The sequence below is a fragment of the Lissotriton helveticus genome, chromosome 3_1 (assembly GCF_964261635.1).
Source record: "Lissotriton helveticus chromosome 3_1, aLisHel1.1, whole genome shotgun sequence".
NCBI classification, from domain to species: Eukaryota; Metazoa; Chordata; class Amphibia; order Caudata; family Salamandridae; genus Lissotriton; species Lissotriton helveticus.
Genome location: NC_136061.1, coordinates 874,198,645 through 874,210,931, shown reverse-complemented (window position 1 = coordinate 874,210,931; position 12,287 = coordinate 874,198,645).

Below are 12,287 nucleotides of genomic sequence, written 5' to 3'. Positions count from 1 at the left end.
CCTTAAAAAAAGGCTCATTCTTTCCATGACCGACATGCCTCAACCACTGATCATTTTAGTACATAGAAAAACTACTTGCATTCCAGTCAAAAATAACAATGCACAAACACTGTCCTTTAATGCTCAAAAAGTTGAACATATAACATTCCCAGCTTGCTTTCAAAGGCTTTGAAATCATTTTGATAACCCTGTTAGCCCATCATGCATTGCACATTCCCTTTAATACTCCACTCTAATGTTCAGGGTCACTGGCGGAGAAGCATTCTTGAGCGAATCTGTGATGTAATTTTCCTGTGCACACTTTTATTTGAGTTACTAACGTTTAACCCCTTCTTTCATCATACCCACATGTTTCATTCTTTACAATTGGAATTTTGTCAGTGCTCTTGCTTTACAGATTACTTACGGAATTTTCCTTTCTACCACTGCATGTATTCTTACTGCTGGAATGCATGGGTGATGGGCTGGAACACTTCTGTGTCAGTTGGTGCTGCCATCCTAAGACCTCATTACATCGGTACCTTACTTCTCCTGTGTCCTTCAATAAAACCCTAAAAAACTACTGAAGACTACTGGCGAGTCTTTTACAAACGATTGAAGACCTTTGATGACAACCAGAGAACCCAATACACCACATTATGATGCCTCACAGTATTCTTCTCCAGCAGCCCATACCTAAAACACTCACCTTATCCCAAAAGAGTCAATACAAAGCCCTTATCTGCCTTAACCATTTTTGTTTCAACCCTGTGCATCAAAACAATTATGTTTCTTCCTAACAGCCTCTCTTCTCTTAGCATCATTTCCTATACCTCTTTTTTGTTATTAATAGTCCTTTTACTGAATAGTGTTTCTTTTGTATCATTCTGACACTATTTTGAGGAAACCTATCTACCCTGCGCATTACTCCATTTTATTTTTCAAATTCGAAAGCTGTGTTTTTTACATTTGTCTGTGCTAAAGCCTATCAAACGAAGCCAGAGCAGCCCTTGTTCTGTGAAAATTGAATACATCTCACCCTTCAAGTACGCTCCATCGAATGCACAATTATCACTGACACTTGTTAAAATAGTAAGAATTAAAACCTATAATTTAGACATAATAGAAGTAGGGGGATGTCCTGCTGCTGGGGTGTCATTTATGGACACTGGAATGCAGGATAATTTGCTCCCACATGGACAACATACATTTTTTACTATGCTCCCTTTTTGTTACCCCAGATATGAAGTATTTAACTTCTGGAGTACCATGGTCCTAGCTATTGGACCAACGCTGCATAGTCTTGGCTTCAACAATGAAACATGCTTTTGCTGTTAAATTTTAGACTGAACACATTTATAATGCACACAATGCCAATATGAGGTCTTTTTGTACAGGTTTGCTAATGTCCAATAAGTGCCTGTGATCAGATTTGGCAAAACGTATCTCTGAAAGAGCCTTCGGAGGCAATACACATGGATGCTGGTTCAGGGAACACAAGGATCCAAACTCACAGCCTCATTGCAGAGTCAAAGAATAACTTTTCTAGGAAAATCCTTGTAAGACCTGTCATTCTTTTAAGGCCTGTCATCCCCTAAACATTTTGATTGCTTAGCTCCTCTTTTTGCTGTATCTTTTATAGGCCTTAAGAGTCTGAAGACTTTACCACTGCTAACCACTGCTAAAGTGCATGTAACTCTCACCTAAACATGCCGACATTGGTTTATTTAGTTTACTTATAAGTCCATTGTAAACTAGTATACCATATACCCTGGGCCTGTAATCTATATACTACTATAATCCACACAATTAGCCTTCAAACCTGTCTAAGGCCTGTCATGGCAAGACATGTGCATGCAGTATACTGATACTTCGACTTGGAATTTAAAACCAGTTTCCATGCCTTAAACTCCCCTTTTATTACACATAAGTCACACCTAAGTAAGACCCTAGGTAGCTCTAAGGGCAGGGTGCTGAGAAACTGCTAAGCAGGTAGTACATGGACGTTTTACATTTCCTGGAGATGACAAAAAGCTTATTTCAATTTTCAGAACTGTGTGGCCTACTCTTCTCATAGGCTAGCATTGGGGATTCCCAAAACACTTTAAAGCTGTAATTCCTGGTTAGAAAAGGGGCGCTGCATCATGTTTCATAAATTTGGAATGGCTGTGATAAATCCTCTTTGCTGGTAAAGTTGGATGTAGCATTCCAATTTTAGAAATGCCGCTTTTAGAAAGTATACATTTCTCTGTTCTTACTGCTCTGTGTGCCTTGCAGCCATCTCCAATTCATGTCTAGGGTGGGTGACAGCTTCACTTTGTGCATTCCCTCTTGATTGCCATAAATGCAGGAAGGGTGGGTGTGACAGAGGACTCATCTGCCTTTATCTGTAGTCTCATAGCTCTTCCTAGGCAGAAAGAGAGAGATGGGGAAAGGACACTTCCACCTGACCAGGCAGTGAACTGATTACCCCTGCAGATAGCCTGCAGACAGGGTTGGGAAGCAAAGGGACCTGTGTACTTCAAGGGCCTGCTTTTAAAGACACCCCCACTTCAAAGGTACATATGGGAATAAGTACTGGGGCTCTGATCCCACCAAGACAGTACACTGATAGACTTGTGAATAACTGTGCCAGGAGTAAAGATGGCTGTGCTACAGGGATTGCCACTTTATTTGCCTGCTGCTCTGGAAGAACTGCTTTTCTGCTTTGCTATGCTGCCCTACGGTCTGCTGATCTCTGCTCTGCTGAGGACAAGGACTAGACCCAACTCACTTGAACCAAGAGCGACTCCAAGGGCTTGCTGGCTTGCCCACTGTTCTGAAGTCTCATCAAAGATTAGCTACAGCTCTGCAACAGCGCCTGGGCTCTGCCATCTGTGAGTCCTGCCCTGCCTAGTGGTGCCAATCCACTTCGGGTCCTTGAAAAGTAATTTCTGCTGTCCAGAACCACCAAAATCGAAACAGTGAGAGCTTTTAGCCAATTGGAACTGACGCATTTCCCTTTGAAACCAGAACCAATCAACAGCATCGCCTCACCGGACATGAGCAGCTCGACAACAATGGACAGCAAGGCCAGACGGCGACCCAGCACCTGCATAGTAAAGGGTTATTTCAAAGAAGCCTTAATCAACAGCTCGGATCGGCACCAGCGCTTCTCCTCCATTCATGGGATCGACAATGATACAGTGTCTCCTCAACTCCTCGACTCCTTGCATCAAGTCTTTGACGTCAATGTTTGTTCTATCCAAGGTACTTTTTCGGTGGGACCAGCATGAGTTCTAAATCTGGGGGAGCATGGAGGCCAACTCTCATGCTGGCTGGGGGCTCCTATTCTCTCCAGCACATAATCTAGAAGTGCAGTAGCAATATAAGCTGAAACTCATACCTCGGAGAAGCGGTTTCCTTCACTTTACTTTCGGGCTTATCTTGGTGGCATTACAGGTTGGCAGGTTTGCATTCGTGGCCCAGGCTCATTACTTTGCTTTCCCTCCTGCGGCTCTCTGCGGCCAGCTCTTTGGTCGTTGGCTGCCTTGCCATTATGCCGAGATCAGTTCTCCACATCCTGGATTAACTTCCAGAGCACCGCAGGCAGCGTCAACAACACAAGCTGACAGCAGCACTCACCAGTACGCTGAATAAAAACTGCGTTTCCTTGCGATTTCAAGAGATGACCTCTAAACCTTAAGAGAACAATCATTCTGAAGCTCCCTAGCACCACAAGGAAGGCCCTTGGAAAGAAAAAAGAAAGGCTAAATTCAACAGGGTTCATGGAATTGACTCCACAAGTCCCAGAGGTAAAACCGATACAGAATAAGGAATTCTCAGCTAGGCTCAGACCTGTCACAGAGCAAGGGGAGGGAGTCTAGTGACCAACAACATCAGAGCAGGGTGATTATCACCCCCCCCCAATGTTTCCTCTACTGTACAAACACAAGAATCACCTTTTAATTTACCTACCCATGCATTGAATCAGGCGGGTGAGCAAAATTATGTGAGTTACAGAAGGTATTTCAGGAGGGAGGATCAAAATCACGCCTTCAATTAGATCCTACTTTAAAGTGCAGGGCACTGAAAGGCAGTCCAATTTAAACAATCTGCATCTCATTACATTTTCCAAAACCTGCAAAATGGAACAGTGTAACTTAACTAAATCTATTATAAAGAGAGAGCCGGGCCTCCCTCTCTCAAATTGGTTTCAACTTATTTTTTAGGATTTCACGGGAGGCAACATGTTGGAGTAAATACAATCCTCACCTTAAGAAGAGCGGAACGGAACATTAAGCAAATATAGGATCCTTATTAACTCAATCTTACGGAGGAGATTATGAGCCTGATTTTGAGTTTTTCAGTGTTGGAGCGGGCCGCCATGCCACCACACCTCTTCCACACCGCCACACCTCACTAACGGCAGCCCACCAGATTGCGAGTTGTCTCGTGGTCTAGCGGGCGGTCCTTTGGAATTTCCACGATGGTGCCCATTAAAAGGCACTGTAATGGGAGTGCCAAAGCCCCAAAAGGGAGTGTGTGCAGGTGACAGGTAAAAGAGTGCCCTGTAGTGCCCCTTAAGGTTCCTCACTGCCAACCTTTTCATGGCTGGCTCACTGTAATGAAAAGGGTGGATGTGAGGAAACTTGTAATATGCTTGGCAGTGCCGCAGCAGCACTGCCAGCATATATTGGCCTTCAGAGTGCCACGCCATTGCCAATGATCGTGAATCCATAGCAGTTGCGGCTGTCCTATTGTGGTCCAACTCCCGTACTGGTAATATGACTAGCAGACCACTGGTTTGGCAGTCCACAACCACCACCACACCTCCACCGCATATTTGGTGGTCCCATGGAACGTCAAACTTGTAATCGGGCCAGAAGACTAAATTTGCAATATCAGAGACCAACCAAGCTAAAATACAAGGAGCCTGTGCGAATCTTGAGGTTAAAATGACATACTTCGCTGTAAGATTATGCATCATGGAAGCCTCTTTAGGAGTATTACGTGAAGAGTTTGAGACTAATTGACAGGAGATCCAGGCCCTAAAAACAGGGGGAAAGAAACTTCAAAAGAACATGGAATCCTTAGAAAATAATTCTAGAAGAAACAACTTAACATTCCCCAATGTTTCAGATGGGCAGGAAATGGGAAAGTGAAAGAGTTTGTCATAAGATTAATTGAGGAGTGCATCCCATCGATCAGCTCCATAGTTGTGGAGCAGGATATACAAAGGGTGCATCAGGATCCCTTCAGAAGAACCCCCAACAGAGATAAACCCAAGAAGATTCTAATTGATGTTTGTACTTATTCCTTAAAAAAGCTGATACTCTGAAAGCAAAAAGCTTTAAGAAAATATGAATGGTCTTTTCGCATTAGGGCTGACATTGCCAAAGTTACCCAAAGCCAGCAATGGGAACTAGAGATATATAGCCAGGAATTAAAAACACTTGGAGCTAACGCACAACTGAAATTTCCTGCCACATTAAAAGTAATGTGGAATAACAAGATGCACAACATAAAACAACCTTCCGAGGTTGAAATACTAATAAATCAGATAAAAATGCATCATTAAGCAAACAATAGATAAACCGGAGAGATTAAGCTCAATGGCTATGACAAACTAACATTTTTGGATACAGGGAGGGTTTCCCAGGGAGGGTACGGGTGTGATATGCTTGGGTGGTTAAACACAGCAAATGTAAATAGTAGAGTATACAATCACAACAGGTGGGAAAAACAAAATAAAAGTCCTCACTTGCAACAAGGGTTTTAAAAAGTGCTGGATGAGCACCACGACAGAGGTACTAGGGATACAATGAGGGAATCAAATAAAATCCATAGCCAAATAGTTTTAACCTGAAATATAAATGGAATGAGGGTAGCCAGTAGGAAAAGGAAGATTTTAGAATTTCTGAAACGTTCTGATAATGATATTATAATGCTCCAGGAAATGCATTTACTTCAAGAGGAATGGGGGAAAATCTTAAGGGGACAATAGTGGATCAAACAATTTGCTGGCACTAGTGAAACCTGTAAAGTAAAGGGGGGATGTTCTTCACCAAAAAAACTTTCATGGCAGACCCTAGGGGAAGATGGCTGATGTCTAATGTTAAAATGCATAGCATAAGGTATTTATTTGCAGGTCATTATGGCCTAGATATAGATGATCAACCCCAGTTTTGGGAGCTCTACAAACAGTTACTCGATACTGGGAACTACATAATAGGAGACAAAGAATTTAACATTATTAAATCCAGTTCTCGACTAATCTGCTTTAGGACCAACTGTTAACTCGCCAAAGATGAGGGAGTGTATACACCAGTTGATGAAGAATCTGGGTTTAATGGACGCCTGGTACCAGAGAGCAGGTGTGAAGAAGGACTACACCCACCACAACAAGAAATATGGCCACGCTTCCTGAATAGGTTAATTTGTGTATAGATGTAAAACTGGGGAATAAACTAAAAGGGTAACTCACCAATCAAAGCATCTGTCAGACCACTCCGCAGCAAGGCTGGAGTTTTCTCTTGAGAGTTCCCCAACTCCATCTAGATGGGGTTTGGGCAGGTCACTACGACGGGAGAAGGAGATTATAAACTCTCTGAAATGGAACACCATAGACTATTTTGAAATAAATAATATTTCCACCCCATAGATATTATAGGAGATGCTTATAAAGCTTTTATTCGGGGGAGACTGATTAATTACACGGCACACAGAGAAAAGAAAATAACAAAGTGAGAGAGTTCGAACTGAACATTGGAGAAATTCACAAGGAGCTGACAAGCTGTAAAGACCCCAATACAAAATTAATTTACAAAATCAGTTTAAAAAGGCCAAGGGTTCCATAACAGAATATTTGGAAAGAGTGGTGCAGAGAAAGTGGAATGCTAGCAAGTTAGAACACTATGAACATGTAGAGGGCTCTGGGAAGCAGCTGGTCTGGAAGACAAGGGTAGACAGTGTCAGAAATATAAATAAGGCAATAATTAAACTAGCGAACATTGGCTAGAAGACCCTGACATAGGAAGGACCTTTGATAATTTCATTCAAGATCTATATACCGATGACCCAATAGGTTCAAAAGAACACATAGATATTTGGTTAAAGGGGGATACTGTTCTTGGATTGGGTCAGGAGAAGCAGCACTATCTTAAGCAAGAAACTAATATAGCAGAAGTATACAAAATGGTTAGGGGGATAAAAAAGGGGAAGACACCAGGCCACTTTGGTACACCAAACAAGCTATATAAGGTTTTGAAAGAGAAACTCACTCCGTCTTGACCAGCCTATTAAATGCAATTTACGTATATCACCTCCCTGTCCCATCATCTTGGAATGAAGCTACAATAAAAATAATTTTAAAGCCCAAATACATCCAAAAAGTGTGAATCGCATAGACCTATATCTTTTCTTAACAATTACTATAGGATATACACACAAATATTAGCTAAAAGATTTGATAAAGTTATGGGAGATCTTGTCCATGAAAACCAAAATGGCTTTGTGAACCATAGACAGCTTTACAAGCTCACTCATGACTTGGTGAGTGCACTAGAGAGTGCAATAGATGTTACTATAGCAATAAACTCCCCGCAGGCCATCATAATCATTGACGCCACTAAGGCCTTCAGCAGAGTAAGCTGTCCATTCCTATCCAAATTCATCAAGCAAAATTGCTTAGGTGATAACTTCTCAATGCAATAAGATCCATTTGTAAAACACTGACTGTTAGGATGTTGGTTAACAGCTCTCTCATATCGCAATTCAAACTAGGAAGAGGTACTTGTCAAATGTGTCCACTATCTCCCTTATTGTTCAATTTATACATTGAACATCTTGCCAGAAGGATCAGGAATAAACAGAAGATCATACCCTTCTAATACAATGAGAGGGCAAAAAAAGAGGGAAAGTGGATCGATGCTGAAGCCTTTATCAACTGCGCGGATCCGTGCTTGTGCTTCACCTCCATCCATGAGTTTAAAATTGATGCAACACCTCCTCGACTGCTTGCATCAAGTCTTCGACTTCGACGATTGCTCCAATCAAGGTACTTTTTCAGCAGGACCTGCATGAGCCCTGTGGCCGGTGTGCCCTCCATCACAATCTGCCTGTGTTTTGGATTTACCCAAGTCCAGCGCAACCTCAAATAACCCCTGGGCACTTTTTGCTTCTAAGCGCTACTTTTAGATGTTGTGACGAGGAGGAGAGTCCAGACAACCCGGAAGAACAGCAGACGTGCCCCGGGAACACTACACCACCTCGACTTGTGCTGACTCTGCTCTCCTCTGGAGGGCGGGTTTGGGCAGAGGTCAAAAGGCCGGAAACACTGACCTAGGGTGTGGAATGCTGGGGAAGAAAGACAGAGGACGGAGAACCACAACGGGAGGAAGTCGAAGAGAACCAGGGAAAAGAGAACGAGGAGCCAGCAGTGGAAGGAGGTCACACCACCGCCGAACGGATCCATGGAGGTGCCGGGACGTGTCTTAAGGAAGGCGCTACGGACTGATCAGCCGGGACCCTACCAGCGGGTCTCGGTCTCAGGCAAGTGATCGGGGAAACGGGGCAAACTGTGGTGGGGTGGTGGCGTGCACAGTCCAGCTTCTTGGAGCTTTAAGGACCCTCATCCAAATCCCTCCTGTTACTAGGCGAATTCCAGCACGGGGCGGGCCGGGGAATTAAACCAAGAAACGGGATAAAGCTGCCGACGGGAAATACCTGACTAAAAGGGCCCGAGGTCAGTAAAAGAAGGTGGAATTTCGGCTGGTGTTGCGTGCATGGAGGGTGTTTGAGTCGTAGCGGCGTTGGCTCATGTGTGGTGGTTGCGGGAGCCAGGGGGTCTGTTGCTGGGCACGGGCCAGGCGCACACAGGCGCAGTAGGGCTTGCCTTGGGCGCCCCTTTGGCACGCAAGCGGCGTGCCAACTGGGCGAGTCCGCTGCGCGACCGTGCAGCGGTCAGCATTAGCAGGGGAGGGGGAGGGATGAGCGGCTGGGAGGCGTGAACGGGGCGGGGCGGAGGGAGTCAAGAAAAGCGGTGGGAAATCGGAGGGAAAACAACTAGTAACACAGTAACACAATTTCATAGCACATTTCACCATGGAGAAAAAAATGGCATTACACCCGAATGACTTCAAGAACAGTGAGATCTGACAGCTATTATATCAATAATAGCATCATTGTTATTTGATTAAACTTCAAGGTCATAGGTATAGGAGCTATGAGCTGGGTTTAAGATGTTTCCTGATGTATAAAAAGGGTGGGCTTCATCTTAAGGTCCAGAAGTCCGGTCTTCAGTGATGGCACCCCTGAAGGTAAGCTAAAGTGACTTCAAACGCACTTTGAGAACATACATTATCAGAAGTGAAATCACACCACCACTTTTTAAATCAATTACGTGTTATACTTCATTTAAAAGCAGGAGACTGTATGATATAAACAAGTGACAAGCCTATCTATTTAATCTAGCAGCTTCTAAAGGCAACCTACACTTATGTTACATTTTAAGGTTTGAAGGCAACAATGTAGGGTAACTGTCAGCAAGATATTGCTACATCACTAGTTAATAGCTCCTTGCCATTGAAAGTGTAGAAGGACTGGAACACCGTTCGTCAAACGTGACTGTCCCTGCCAAGTGACCAAACGTCATTGCAGATGAATCAGCCCTGTGGGAGATCTCCTCATTTGCATTTACTCCGGGCAACCTCAGTCTCTCTAACACACTCACACATATACATGCTGATATTGCAGCAGTTTAAATGTCACCAAAATTTACAGTATTTATTTATAGGTTCTTTTAATATATCATTGATGACACTGAAGACTGCTTCAAGTGCCTTGTGCAAATTGGTGAAGGAGAATTTCCAGAAGAATATAGTGGACACGTCATAAGAATTCTGCTATTCTGATAAGAAAAATGATCACATAGATCATTAAATGCCAACACAAATATGATTACATGACTATTCTCTAATGTCCAGTGGGACGCCATTTAAGGAACAGACTTGGATGCTGTCCACAGTCGATTCGCAGAGCCTGTGCTTCGCCTGGGAAGCAGTTGTTATCAGTGATGTGGTGCAGTGTGCTGTTAGGGACACAGGAAATATTTAGTGGTTAAATGGGCACTTGCAACCCTTTATGCAATTTATGCTCCTTCGAGCTGACTAACCACACACCATCAATTTCTCCAAGGGATTAATTAAAGCTAAAAGGGGAGCATGGCAGGTGGCAGCTATACTTTTTATAGGACTATTTTAATGAAGGTCGGAAGAATCAGGAAGTTAGCAGAGAAGATGCACATTTCCGCCCGTCTCCGCCAACACAGTTTCGTTTCATCACGACTAGGGGAGATAAAAGCGCCTATGCCTTGGTAATGACAAAGGATCCACAGACGCTTCTGGGAAGATTATAATAACATCAAATACTGCAATGGTCATGCACTTGGAACTGATTTGATATCGAGCGAAGGATTCTTGAGGAATAATTTGCGTTTTATATATAGTTGTTTTTGCATTTTCATACACTGACACTGCCTAGCAAGACTGATAATAGTAATTCACAAAAAATATTGCTATGTTTTTGTGAACATTTTCTCAGACAGTGAACTAATGTTTTACTCCCACGCAGAAGCATTGTTTTGGCCATCTCTGCTGATCACACTTCAGTGAATAAATGGCTTTTCTATTTTAATGCTAAATTGTTATATCTTCTGTGCGCTTTATTTTGGAAATCCTAACCATTCTTATTCTTATCGCCCACACACAGAAGGAACTGCGCATACTTTTACAACGTTGTATGTTATAATTCGGTTTCTACAACTATATTGTACTTTCCCACGCAAAAAGACTGGCATCAATCATGTCCTTTGAGATGTCATCAATGATGTTATAAAATATATCATAGGACATGTAATGAGCGATGCTATATGTGTTCCAAACATGGGGCTTAGAGTGGAGCACGCACATGGATTTAGTACAGCTTCGTCTCCTGGGGCTCATGAAGAGCTTTCAATCAGCAAGAATAAAGTAGGTTTCCATGTGAGGAAATACTAACGGACTGCATCTCCCAGTAATCTTCACGCACAGTCTAATTAGGAGCAGCTGAATGTCAGCGTGCGATATGATGTAATGGGGAGTTGTGGTACGCCCTGCCTTCTTCAAACGCTCACGCCTCTGAGGAAGTGAAGCCCACGAAACGCGTCAGGCAGACTGCGGTTGCACGCTTTTAGAAGGACCAAGAACGGAGCTGTTCATACCAATAAAGGCTTTTGGGGAAGAGCCGTGTGTGTTCGTGTGCCGCTTGATCGAAGGACACCCTACCGAGCTGAATATAATTATATATATATATATTTTTTTTTTTCACTGAAAAAAACATAGGTTTCAGGTCTGATATAGTTAGGAATTACCATTTAAAAAAACTTAGAAATTCACTGAAACAACCATAGGTTTGAGGGGTGTTATAGTTAGCTGGACATTTCACTTGTACAAAACCATTCAAATTCCTCCGATATAGTTAGTTGAACTAACTACATCTCATTTGCCCGCAATCCACTGCTGATGATGTCACATATTACATCATTCATGACATGGTCAGTGACATCACTGATGACATCTCAAATTACATCACTGATGACATCATCCAGTGAATGTGGTTTGCTTCGTTATTTAAATATGTATTATATATATATATATAGCAATTTGCATTGACGAATGAGTGGATATATAAATATACATATCTGGATGGAGGATTTAGTAGCAGTGTGATTGACTGTTTACTTGACTAATGTATAGTGTTTCACTAAATATATTGGATAGTGACTAAACTGTGTGAATACCCGTATCACTTTGTCACTTGTGTAAACTGCTTCTCCAGTAGGTTACTAGCTGTGTGAAAGTCTATATTAGTTATTGATTAGTTAACTGAGTATTTGTATGGGAGAGGGAATGTGTGTGTGATTCGGATGGGGGTGTGTGACTGCCCAAAGATGTGTGAACAGTTGATTCAGCAGGTATATGAAGTTAAAGCTACATGTTATAACAGTTGTTTGGGTGAGTGAATATCTTTATGGGTGTGGTGATGAGCAAATATTTCTCTCAATGTTACATGTCCAACAAACTAGAAAAATAAAAGGCAGTGTATGTGTCAGTTGTTATATATAAATAAGTATACATAAGACTCAGTGATTGTATGAGTGACTGTATGTATAACTATATACTTGCAATAGCGATTTGATAACACAGTAAGTATGAGTTACTATCTATATGAATAGATGAAGTGGCGTTTGTATAAGTGTGAAGCTAAGTAAATGTAAGTATGATCCATTG